The sequence below is a fragment of the Heptranchias perlo genome, chromosome 4, assembly GCF_035084215.1.
Source record: "Heptranchias perlo isolate sHepPer1 chromosome 4, sHepPer1.hap1, whole genome shotgun sequence".
NCBI classification, from domain to species: domain Eukaryota; kingdom Metazoa; phylum Chordata; class Chondrichthyes; order Hexanchiformes; family Hexanchidae; genus Heptranchias; species Heptranchias perlo.
Window position 1 is genome coordinate 138,050,028 of NC_090328.1, and position 11,999 is coordinate 138,062,026.

Below are 11,999 nucleotides of genomic sequence, written 5' to 3' on the forward strand. Positions count from 1 at the left end.
GTTAGTTATAGAATCATAGAATCATAAAAGGTTACACCATGGATGGAGGCCATTTGGCCCATCGAGTCCACATCGGCTCTATGCACGAGCAATCCAGCTAGTCCCACTGCCCTGCCCTATCCCCGTAGCCCTGCACATTTTTTCGTTTCAAGTACTTATCCAGTTCCCTTTTGAAGGCCATGGTTTAATCTGCTTCCACCACCCCCTCGGGCAGTACATTCCAGATCATAACCACTCGCTGTGTAAAAAGGTTTTCCCTCATGTCACCTTTGATTCTTTTGCCAATCACCTTAAATCTATGTCCTCTGGTTCTTGATCCTCCTGCCAAAGGAAACAATTTCTCTCTATCTACTCTGTCTAGACCCTTCATGATTTTGAATACCTCTATCAAATCTCCTCTCAACCGTCTCTGTTCCAAGGAGAACAACCCCAGCTTCTCCAGTCTAGCCACATAATTTAAGTCCCTCATCCCTGGAATCATTCTAGTAAATCTCCTCTGCATCCTCTCTAAGGTCTTCACATCCTTCCTAAAGTGTGGTGCCCAGAACTGTACACAATACTCCAGTTGTGGCCGAACCAGTGTTTTATAAAGGTTCATCATGACTTCCGTACTTTTGTACTATAAAGCCCAGGACCCCGAATGCTTTTTTAACCGCTTTCTCAATCTGCCCTGCCACCTTCAATGATTTGTGCACGTATACCCCCAGATCTCTCTGTTTCTCTACCCCTTTTAGAATTGTGCCCTCTAGTTTATATTGCCTCTCCTCATTTTTCCTACCGAAATGCATCACCTTGCATTTTTCTGCGTTAAACTTCATCTGCCACCTGTCCGCCCAGGCTACCAGCGCGTCTATATCCTCTTGAAGTCTATCACTATCCTCCTCACTGTTCACTACCCTTCCAAGTTTTATGTCATCTGCAAATTTGGAAATTGTGCCCTGTACTCCCAAGTCCAAGTCATTAATATATATCAAGAAAAGCAGTGGTCCTAGCACCGACCCCTGGGGAACACCACTGTACACCTCCCTCCAGTCCAAAAAACAACTGTCCATCACTACTCTGTGTTTCCAGTCATTTATCCAATTCTGTATCCATGTTGCTATTGTCCCCTTTATTCCATGGGCCTCAATCTTAATAGCAAGCCTACCATGTGGTACTTTATCAAACACTTTTTGAAAATCCATATACATCACATCAACTGCATTGCCCTCATCTACCCTCTCTGTTACCTCTGTTGCTGGATTATTTCTTCTGGCTGCATTTGTACCTGTTTTTGGAGGTTTCCTATACTTGAATAAAGTTGCAATACTCTACATGGAATAGGCTGGCTGACTGACAAGCCAGGGCAAGGGCACTGGCGGAGTGGCATGAGTGGGACAGGAATGCTGTCATCCTGAGATAGCACAGCAGGCTCATGTTCCATGGAGCCACTGCCACTTGATGCCTCCTGTTAATTGCAGTGTCCTGCAAGATATTTGAATGATGCGGCTGTCATGGTTGAATAGCTGCCAGTGTGTGTGACCTGTGAGTTGTGGGTGTGCGGCTTGCAATAGTGGTAATGTGTGAGGGTGAGATGAAGCATCTGATTGGAAGAGGTGCAAGTACTGATTGAAAGAGTTTGTTGGTATGCGGGTGATGGGGGTGTAGTGTGTGGTGCAGTTGGTGGGAGACGCCACTTGACAGTTGACCTCACTCACCTTGACCACTCGTGTCAATTCATTGAACTTCTTCCTGCACTGCATCCATGTTCATGGTGCTAGGCTCCTGGCATTGACTTCGTCCCCCGTTGCCTCCCGCCCCCTCTTGGACATATATCTGAAGGACCTCGTGCCCCCCTGTGGATATAGGATGCCCCTCCGTCTGTCCCCCTCTTCCACTAAGGCCTCTAATGTATCATCAGAGAACCTTGGTGCACACTCTCTCACAGGCCCGGTACAAACTCAGATTGGCAGAGTGGCAGGATCTGGAATGCAAATTGGAGGATGTGAGATGTAGTTTAGAGAAACCTTTATTCAATATTTTAAAATGCAACAACAGTTTTTAAACATAAAGATAAGACCTGCATCTGTGTTTTACTTGTGCAATTTCTGACATCCGTGCAGACCCATATCTTATATTTTGAAAATGTAAGAGTCCCGCAAACTTTGAGCTGCCAAGTCGTTGCTCATTAAAAATTCCAGAGTTCACCATGCTTCACTATAGTCACAGGTTCACTTCACCATTGACTTCCACCACTTCCTGCAGACACACTGCACCTCCCCTTTAAGAGATGTCGGCTGCCTTTAAGTGGTGCTAGCCACTCCCGATATCGGGCGCCCCTGCTGGTGAGCAGCCACTCAACAGCGCAGGTAGGCCTGGCTGCATGCAGCAATCATTGAAATCACCAGGCAGCACAAATGTTACATGCTGCCTGTATCGCTATGACCAGGGGCAGGTTAATCGCACACCGCCATCCCAGCACTTATTTTCGGGGGTTAACCAATTTAACCGCTGATATGTTTTTGTTCTACCCCTAAGAGTAACTTAAGTTTTATGTAATTCCAATTAACGTCTGTAGGGATGATACATTCCCCAATAAAAGTGCACAAAGGGCAGTCAATTTTGCTGTGCGATTGCTATAGGAGTCGATTGTGGCAATATGCTATAGAAAACAGAAGAAAAGCCTTGAAAAAAAAAATTATTGGGTCAACAACATGCTTACTTTCTTTAGGGTAATCTTCTGGATGAGTTGTTGAATAAATCTCACTGCTGTTAAAGATAGCTTATTTTATGGCTGCTAGAAAAATGTCTCTCCAATTATGAGGGGCTGGTCCAGGCCCAAGAGTTCCAGGAATCACATGCAGAAAGGTTAATCAGGTCACAATGGCTTGTTTCCATATATTAGAATGAATTTATCTCTCCTTCCTGAGAAGGTTCATCTAGGGCAGGATCATGAGCCAGGATGTCAACATATAGCAAAAGTCAATGTTCAACTAGCAAAGTCAGCATGAAATTCATGGAATGACATCAAAAAGATTTCACCAGTGTCCACTGTGTCAGATATAAAGTTCTATAAAAATGCTTGAAAAAAATATTGAAAAATGTGCCGCTGTCCCCCATAAATAAACAATGGGTCAGATAAGAAGTCAGCAGAGTTCTGGTGAAAGGTCGTCGACCTGAAAGGTTAACTCTGTTTCTCTCTCCACAGATGCTGCCTGACTTGCTGAGCTTCTCCAGCATTTTCTGTTTTTATTACAGCAGAGTAATACAGTAGGAACATAGTAACAGGAGTAGGTCATGCAGCCCCTCAACCTATTCAATTAGATCATGACAAATCTGTGCTTCAACTTCATTCACCCGCCTTTGATCCATATCCCTGGATATCCACAGCCTTTTGGGGGAGAGAGTTCCAAATTCCCACTATCCTTTCTGTGAAAAAGTGCTTCTAAACTCAAGGGAATACAAGCCAAGTTTATGTCTCATAATTTAACCCTTTAAGCCCTGGTATCATTCTGGTGAATCTGTGCTGAGGTTTGGTGCCCAAAATTGAGTTCAGTACTCCAGATGGGGTCTTACTAAAACTCTGCATAACTGAAGCATAATCTCTTCCCCTTTGAATTCCAGCCCCCTTGAGATAAAGGCCAACATTCCATTAGCGTTTTTGATTACTTTTTGTACCTGTGCACCAGCTTTAATGATTTGTGTACCTGGACATCCAAATCCCTTTGCTCCTCCATAGTTCCTAGTCTCTCACCATTAAGAAAATAATTACTTTCTCAGATCCAAAGTGGATGACCTCACACTTTACCACACTGAACTCCATCTGCCACAGTTTTGCCCACTTACTTAATCTGTCTATGCCCCTTTGTAATTTTCTGCTTCCATCTACACAACTTAATATGCTTCCTAATTTAGTGCATCACTGGTTAGGTACTCGATCTGATGATAGTTTCAAGCTCCTTAATGGACCTTTTCTTGGAAGAGGAGAAGGATCCAAAGAGCTTCTACAAATACATAAAGGGCAGAAGAGTAACTAGGGAGAGAGTAGGGCCTCTTAAGGATCAACAAGGTCATCTATGTGCGGAACCACAAGAGATGGGTGAGATCCTGAATGAATATTTCACATCGGTATTTACGGGATGTTAGGGAACTTGGGGAAATAAATAGTGATGTCTTGAGGAGTGTACATATTACAGAGAGGGAGGTGCTGGAAGTCTTAATGCGCATCAAGGTAGATAAATCTCCGGGACCTGATGAAATGTATCCCAGGAAGTTATGGGAGGTTAGGGGGGAAATTGCGGGTCCCCGAGCAGAGATATTTGAATCATCCACCGCGACAGGTGAGGTGCCTGAATATTGGAGGGTAGCAAATGTTGTGCCTTTGTTTAAGAAGGGCGGCAGGGAAAAGCCTGGGAACTACAGACCGGTGAGCCTGACATCTGTAGTGGGCAAGTTGTTAGAGGGTATTCTGAGGGACAAGATCTACAGGCATTTGGAGAGGCAGGGACTAATTAGGAACAGTCAGCATGGTTTTGTGAGAGGAAAATCATGTCTCACAAATTTGATTGAGTTTTTTGAAGGGGTAACCAAGAAGATAGATGAGGGCTGTGCAGTGGACGTGGTCGACATGGACTTCAGCAAAGCCTTTGACAAGGTACCGCATGGTAGGTTGTTGCATAAGGTTAAATCTCATGGGATCCAAGGTGAGGTAGCCAATTGGATACAAAATTGGCTTGACGACAGAAGACAGAGGGTGGTTGTAGAGGGTTGTTTTTCAAACTGGAGGCCTGTGTCCAGCGGTGTGCCTCAGGGATCGGTGCTGGGTCCGCTGTTATTTGTTATTTATATTAATGATTTGGATGAGAATTTAGGAGGCATGGTTAGTAAGTTTGCAGATGACACCAAGATTGGTGGCATTGTGGACAGTGAAGAAGGTTATCTAGGATTACAACGGGATCTTGATAAATTGGGTCAGTGGGCCGATGAATGGCAGATGGAGTTTAACTTAGATAAATGTGAGGTGATGCATTTTGGGAGATCGAATCGGGCCAGGACCTACTCCGTTAATGGTAGGGCGTTGGGGAGAGTTATAGAACAAAGAGATCTGGGAGTACAGATTCATAGCTCCTTGAAAGTGGAGTCACAGGTGGATAGGGTGGTGAAGAAGGCATTCGGCATGCTTGGTTTCATTGGTCAGAACATTGAATGCAGGAGTTGGGATGTCTTGTTGAAGTTGTACAGGGCATTGGTGAGGCCACACTTGGAGTACTGTGTACAGTTCTGGTCACCCTATTATCGAAAGGATATTATTAAACTAGAAAGAGTGCAGAAAAGATTTACTAGGATGCTACCGGGACTTGATGGTTTGACTTATAGTGAGAGGTTAGACAGACTGGGACTTTTTTCCCTGGAGAGTAGGAGGTTTAGGGGTGATCTTATAGAAGTCGATAAAATAATGAGGGGCATAGATAAGGTAGATAGTCAAAATCTTTTCCCAAAGGTAGGGGAGTCTATAACGAGGGGGCATAGATTTAAGGTGAGAGGGGAGAGATACAAAAGGGTCCAGAGGGGAAATTTTTTCACTCAAAGGGTGGTGAGTGTCTGGAACGAGCTGCCAGAGGCAGTAGTAGAGGCGGGTACAATTTTGTCTTTTAAAAAGCATTTGGACAGTTACATGGGTAAGATGGGTATAGAGGGATATGGGCCAAGTGCAGGCAATTGGGACTAGCTTAGTGGTATAAACGGGGCGACAGGGACATGTTGGGCCGAAGGGCCTGTTTCCATGTTGTAACTTCTATGATTCTATGATTCTATGGATCTTTGACAAAATAGTGAGATTTCATTCAACATTCTACAGATCATTTTACAAACAATTTATACACTCAAAGGCTCAAGCACTCAAAATGAAAATGTATTTTACTTCTTCATTTTACAGTAAGGCCTTTTGTTATGTCTGTTTGCTCTATTACAGGTTTCTATGTAATCTAGGACACAATACTGAACAAGAATACATACAAATTATCAACAACAACAACTAACAATAATTTGTATTTATATAACGGCTATAACATAAAATAATCCTAAGGTACTTTACGAATAGGTTTAAGGAAAATGGATGTTGAGCCAAGAAGGGACAGTTTAAGAGGAGTGGCCGAAAGAGGTTTGTTTTGAGACGGTTTTAAAAGGAGAGAGAGAGGTGGAGACGGTTAGAGGTTTCGCTAAAGACCCTGCCATCAATGGTGGGGCAAAGGGAAAGGGGTGAAAAAAAGGCTGGAGTCAGAGAATTTAGTGTTGGGGGATATAGTCTGGAACAGATCGCAGTGATAGGGCAGGGCGGAGTCATGGAGGGATTTTAAAGGCAAGAGCAAAGATTTTAAATTTAATGCTTTGGACAGCAAGGATGGGAGGAATGGATGATTGGAACTAAGTGCAGGGCAGGATACGTTTGGCAGAGTTCTCAAGAAGGTAAAGCTTTTGGAGTGTGGAGGATGGGAAGCAAGAAGCCAGAAGAAGAGCATTGGGGTAGTCGAGCCTGGTCATACATTCCAGGAGGTGGTCACTCCGCAGCCACAGAGAGTTCAGGATAGCAAGTGGGTGGCCATCGGAAAGGGTAGAAAGAGGTGCAGAAGAGGCAGGCAGTGCAGGAATCCTCTGGGTGTGTGGCCACTCTCAAACCAGTATTCAGCACTGCAGGAGTGCAGTCCTGAGCATGGCCCCATGGGTGAAGTGTAGAAATGCAGTAGTCATGGGGGATTCGATAGTCAGGGGGACAGACAGGTGATTCTGTGACCGCCGCGTGAGTCCCGCATGGTGTGTTGCCTCCCTGGTGCCAGGGTAAAGGAGATCACGGAGAGGGTGTGGAACATTCTGCAGGGGGAAGGGGAACAGACAGAGTCATGGTCCATGTGGTACCAACGATATAGGAAACAAAAGGGATGAGGTCCTGCAGTCAGAGTTTCAGGAGCTAGGGAGGAATTTAAAAGGCAGGAACTCAAAGGTAGTAATCTCTGGATTACTCCCAGTGCCACGCGCTAGTGAGTACAGAAATAGGAAGATAAGGCAGGTTAATGCATGGCTAGCGACATGGTGCAAAAGGGAGGGCTTTGGATTCTTGGGACATTGGGACCAGTTCTGGGGCAGGAGCGACCTGTTCAAGATGGACGGGTTGTACCTTAACAGAGCTGGGACCAATGTCCTCGTGGGGAAGTTCATTAGTGCTGTGGGGAAGGATTTAAACTAATTTGGCAGGGGGATGGGCACCAGGATGTGGCATTGGAAAGGAGAAACAAGGTGCTTCAAGGATTGGAAGAGACAAATAGCACTAGAGTAAGAAATAGTGTGGTATTAGACTTAGAGAGAATACAAGAAGGTCTAAGATAGGATTACAGTGCATGTGTGCAAATGCACAAAGTGTGGTAAACAAGGTTGGTGAGCTGCAGGCGCAAATAGCCACATGGGAATATTGTGTCATGGTGATAACAGAGACCTGGCTCAAAAAAGGGCAGGATTGGGTACTAAATATTCCTGGATACAAGGTTCAGGAAAGGTAGGGAAGGAAAGAAAGGAGGGGAGGTGGGTGACAGTATTGATTAAGGAGAATATTGCAGTGCTGGAGAGAGAGGATGTCCTGGAGGGGTCAAGGACAGAATCTATTTGGTCATAATATGAGTGAGAAGCTGGCTGAATATAGAAAGTACAGAGGAGGAGAGAAAAAGGAAATAAGAGGGACAAAGAGAGAGTATAATAGACTGGAGGCTAATGTAAAAGGGAATCCAAAAGTTTTCTATAGGTATATAAATAGTAAACAGGTAGTAAGAGGAAGGGTGTGGCCAATTAGGGACCAAAAAGGAGATCTCTGCATGGAGGCAGAGGGCATGGCTGAGGTACTAAATGAATACTTTGCATCTGTCTTTACCAAGGAAGAAGATGTTGCCAAAGTCACAGTAAAAGAGGAGATAGTTGAGATACTGGATAGACTAAAAATTGATAAAGAGGAGGTACTAGAAAGGCTGGCTAGATAAGTCACTCGGTCCGGATGGGATGCATCCTAGGTTACTGAGGGAAGTAAGGGTGGAAATTGCAGAGGTGCTGGCCATAATCTTCCAATCCTCCTTAGATATAGGAGTGGTGCCAGAGGACTGGAGAATTGCAAATGTTACACGTGTTCAAAAAAGGGGAAGGATAAACCTGGCAACTACAGGCCAGTCAGTTTAACCTCAGTGGTGGGAAAACTTTTAGAAACGATAATCCGGGACAAAATTAATAGTCACTTGGACAAGTGTGGATTAATAAAGTCAGCACAGATTTGTTGAAGGCAAATCGTGTTTAACTAACTTGATTGAGTTTTTTGATGAGGTAACGGAGAGGGTTGTTGAGGGCAATGCAGTTGATGTTGTGTATATGAACTTTCAAAAGACGTTTGGTAAAGTGCCGCATAATAGGCTTGTCATCAAAATTGAACCCCTGGAATAAAAGGGGCAGTGGAAGCATGGATACGAAATTGGCTAAGTGACAGGAAACAGAGAGTAGTGGTGAACGGTTGTTTTTCAGACTAGAGGGAGGTGTACAGTGGTGTTCCCCAGGGGTCGGTGCTGGGACCACTGCTTTTCTTGATATGAATTAATGACTTGGACTTGGGTGTACAGGGCACAATTTCAAAATTTGCGGATGACACTAAACTTGGAAGTGTAGTAAACAGTGAGGAGGATAGTGATAGACTTCAAGAGCATATAGACAGGCTGGTGGAATGGACGGACACGTGGCAGATGAAATTTAAGGCAGAGAAGTGCGAAGTGATACATTTTGGTCGGAAGAACGAAGAGGGGCAATATAAACTAAAGAGTACAATTCCAAAGTGGGTGCAGGAACATAAAGACCTGGGGGGATATGTGCATAGGTGGCAGGGCAGGTTGAGAAAGCGATTAAAAAGGGATCCTGGGCTTTATAAATAGAGGCACAGAGTACAAAAGCAAGGAAGTTATGTTGAACCTTTATAAAACACTGGTTCGCCCACAACTGGAGTATTGTCATAGAGAGTCATAGAGTCATAGAATTATACAGCACGGATAGAGGCCCTTCGGCCCATCGTGTCCGTGCCGGCCATCAGCCCTGTCTACTCTAATCCCATATTCCAGCATTTATTGTGTTCAAATACGGGCACTGCACTTTAGGAAGGATGTGAAGGCCTTAGAGAAGGTGCAAAAAATATTTACTAGAATGGTTCCAGGGATGAGGGACTTCAGTTACATATGCAGACTGGAGAAGCTGGGGTTGTTCTCCTTAGAGCAGAGAAGGTTGAGAGGAGATTTGACAGAGGTGTCCAAAATCATGAGGGGTCTAGGCAGAATAGATAGAGAGAAACTGTTCCCATTGATGGAAGGTTCGAGAACCAGAGGGCACAGAATTAAGGTGATTGGCAAAAGAACCAAAGGTGACATGAGGAAAAACTTTTTACGCAGCGAGTGGTTATGATCTGGAATGCGCTGCTTGAAAGGGTGGTGGAGGCAGATTCAATCGTGGCTTTCAAAAGGGAATTTGATAAGTACTTGAAGGGAAAAGATTTGCAGGGCTATGGGGAAAGAGCGGGGGAGTGGGACTAACTGGATTGGTCTTGCAGAGAACCAGCACAGGCTCGACGGGCCAAATGACCTCCTTCTGTGCTGTAACCATTGTTTGATTCTATGATTCTATCATAGTAGGTACAGCACAGGAGAAGGTCATTCGGCCCATCGTGCCTGTGCCGGCTCTTTGAAAGAGCTATCCAATTAGTCCCATTCCCCGGCTCTTTCCTCATAGCCCTGTAAATTTTTCCTTTTCAACTATTTATCCAATTCCCTTTTGAAATTTATTATTGAATCTGCTCCCACCACCCTTTCAGGCAGCGCATTCCAGATCATTACAACTCGCTGTGTAAAAAAATGTTTCCTCAAGGTTATTTAACACCCCCTACCCCCATACTGAATTACCAAGATTGATCGGCAGTATCAGTTGTGCATGTGCACATAAACAGCATCATATTGTTGAGATGGGATATAACTTCTCTTACACATATGTATACAGATGAAAGAGAACTTTGTACAAGTGAGTTCTTTTAGGTTGGCCTCACAAGCATGCTAATTTTAAGGAATGAAGCTGGGCAGGTGGAAGGAGTATCAGTGGGAGAGCATTTTGGTGGTAGTGATCATAATTCAGTTAGATTTAGCATAGTTAAGGACAAAAATAGAACAGGAGTAAAAGTTCTAAATTGGGGAAAGTCCAATTTTGTTAAGCTGAGAAGTGATTTAGCAAAAGTGTCCAGGAAACAGCTACTTGAAAGTAAATCAGTGTCAGAGCAGTGGGAGGCATTCAAGGGGGAGATTCAAGGGGTTCAGAGTAAACATATTCCCACAAAGAAAAAGGGTGGAACTGCCAAATCTAGAGCCCCCTGGATGACAAGGAGCATTCAGGGTAAGATAAGGCAAAAAAGGGAAGCTCATGTCAGACACCAAGAGCTCAATACTGCAGAAAGCCTAGAGCAGTATAGAAAGTACAGGGGTGAAATTAAAAAGGAAATTAGGAAAGCAAAGAGAGGGCATGAAAAAATATTGGCAACTAAAATCAAGGAAAACCCAAAGATGTTTTATGAATACATAAAGAGCAAGAGGATAACTAAGGAAAGAATAGGGCCTATTAGAGACAAAAAAGGTAACCTGTGTGTGGAGGCGGAAGATGTGGGTACTTTGCATCTGTCTTCACAAAAGAGGGAGACAATGCAGAGATTGTAGTTAAGGAGGAGGAGTATGAAATATTGGATGGGATAAACATAGTGAGAGAGGAAGTATTAAGGGGTTTAGCATCTTTGAAAGTAGATAAATCGCCAGGCCCGGATGAAATATATCCCAGGCTGTTAAAAAAAACAAGGGAGGAAATAGCGGAGGCTCTGACCATCATTTTCCAATCCGTCCCTGGATACAGACATGGTACTGGAGGATTGGAGGACTGCTAACGTTGTACTGTTGTTTAAAAAGGGAAAAAGGGATAGACTGAGTAATTATAGGCCAGTTCGTCTAACCTCGGTGGTGGGCAAATTATTGGAATTAATTCTGAGAGACAGCATAAAACGTCATTTAGAAAGGCATGGATTAATCAAGGACAGTCAGCATGGATTTGTTAAGGGAAGGTCGTGTCTGACTAACTTGATTGAATTTTTTGAGCAGGTAACAAGGAGGGTCGATGAGGGTAGCATGTTTGATGTAGTGTACATGGATTTTAGCAAGGCTTTTTACAGGGTCCCACATGGCAGACTGGTCAAAAAAGTAAAAGCCCATGGGATCCAAGGGAAAGTGGCAAGTTGGATCCAAAATTGGCTCAGTGGCAGGAAGCAAAGGGTAATGGTCGATGGGTGTTTTTGTGACTGGAAGGCTGTTTCCAGTGGGGTTCCGCAGGGCTCAGTACCAGGTCCCTTGCTTTTTGTGATATATATTAATGATTTAGACTTAAATGTAGGGGGCATGATTAAGAAGTTTGCAGATGGTACAAAAATTGGCCGTGTGGTTAATAGTGAGGAGGAAAGCTGTAGACTGCAGGAAGATATCAATGGACTGGTCAGGTGGGCAGAAAAGTGGCAAATGGAATTCTATCCAGAGAAGTGTGAGGTAATACATTTGGGGAGGACAAACTAGGCAAGGGAGTACACAATAAATGAAAGGATACTGAGAGGTGTAGAGGAACAGAGGGACCTTGTAAGAGCAATCCAGTTAGTCCCATTCCCCAACTCTTTCCCCGTAGCCCTGCAAATTTTTTCCCTTCAAGCATTTATCCAATTCCTTTTTGAAAGTCATGATTGAATCAAGTTAGTTTAACTCGATTTGCCTTGCTGGCTTTCCTTTATTAATCCACACTTGTTCACGCTGCTAATTTTGTCTCGGATTATTGCTTCTAAAAGTTTTTACCAGTTGTTTTGTGGTGTGTGATGCTGAGCTGAGGCAAGAACCACAGATTAGTGAGACAAAGCTGGGGATGGAATAGGAGAAAGAGAAACA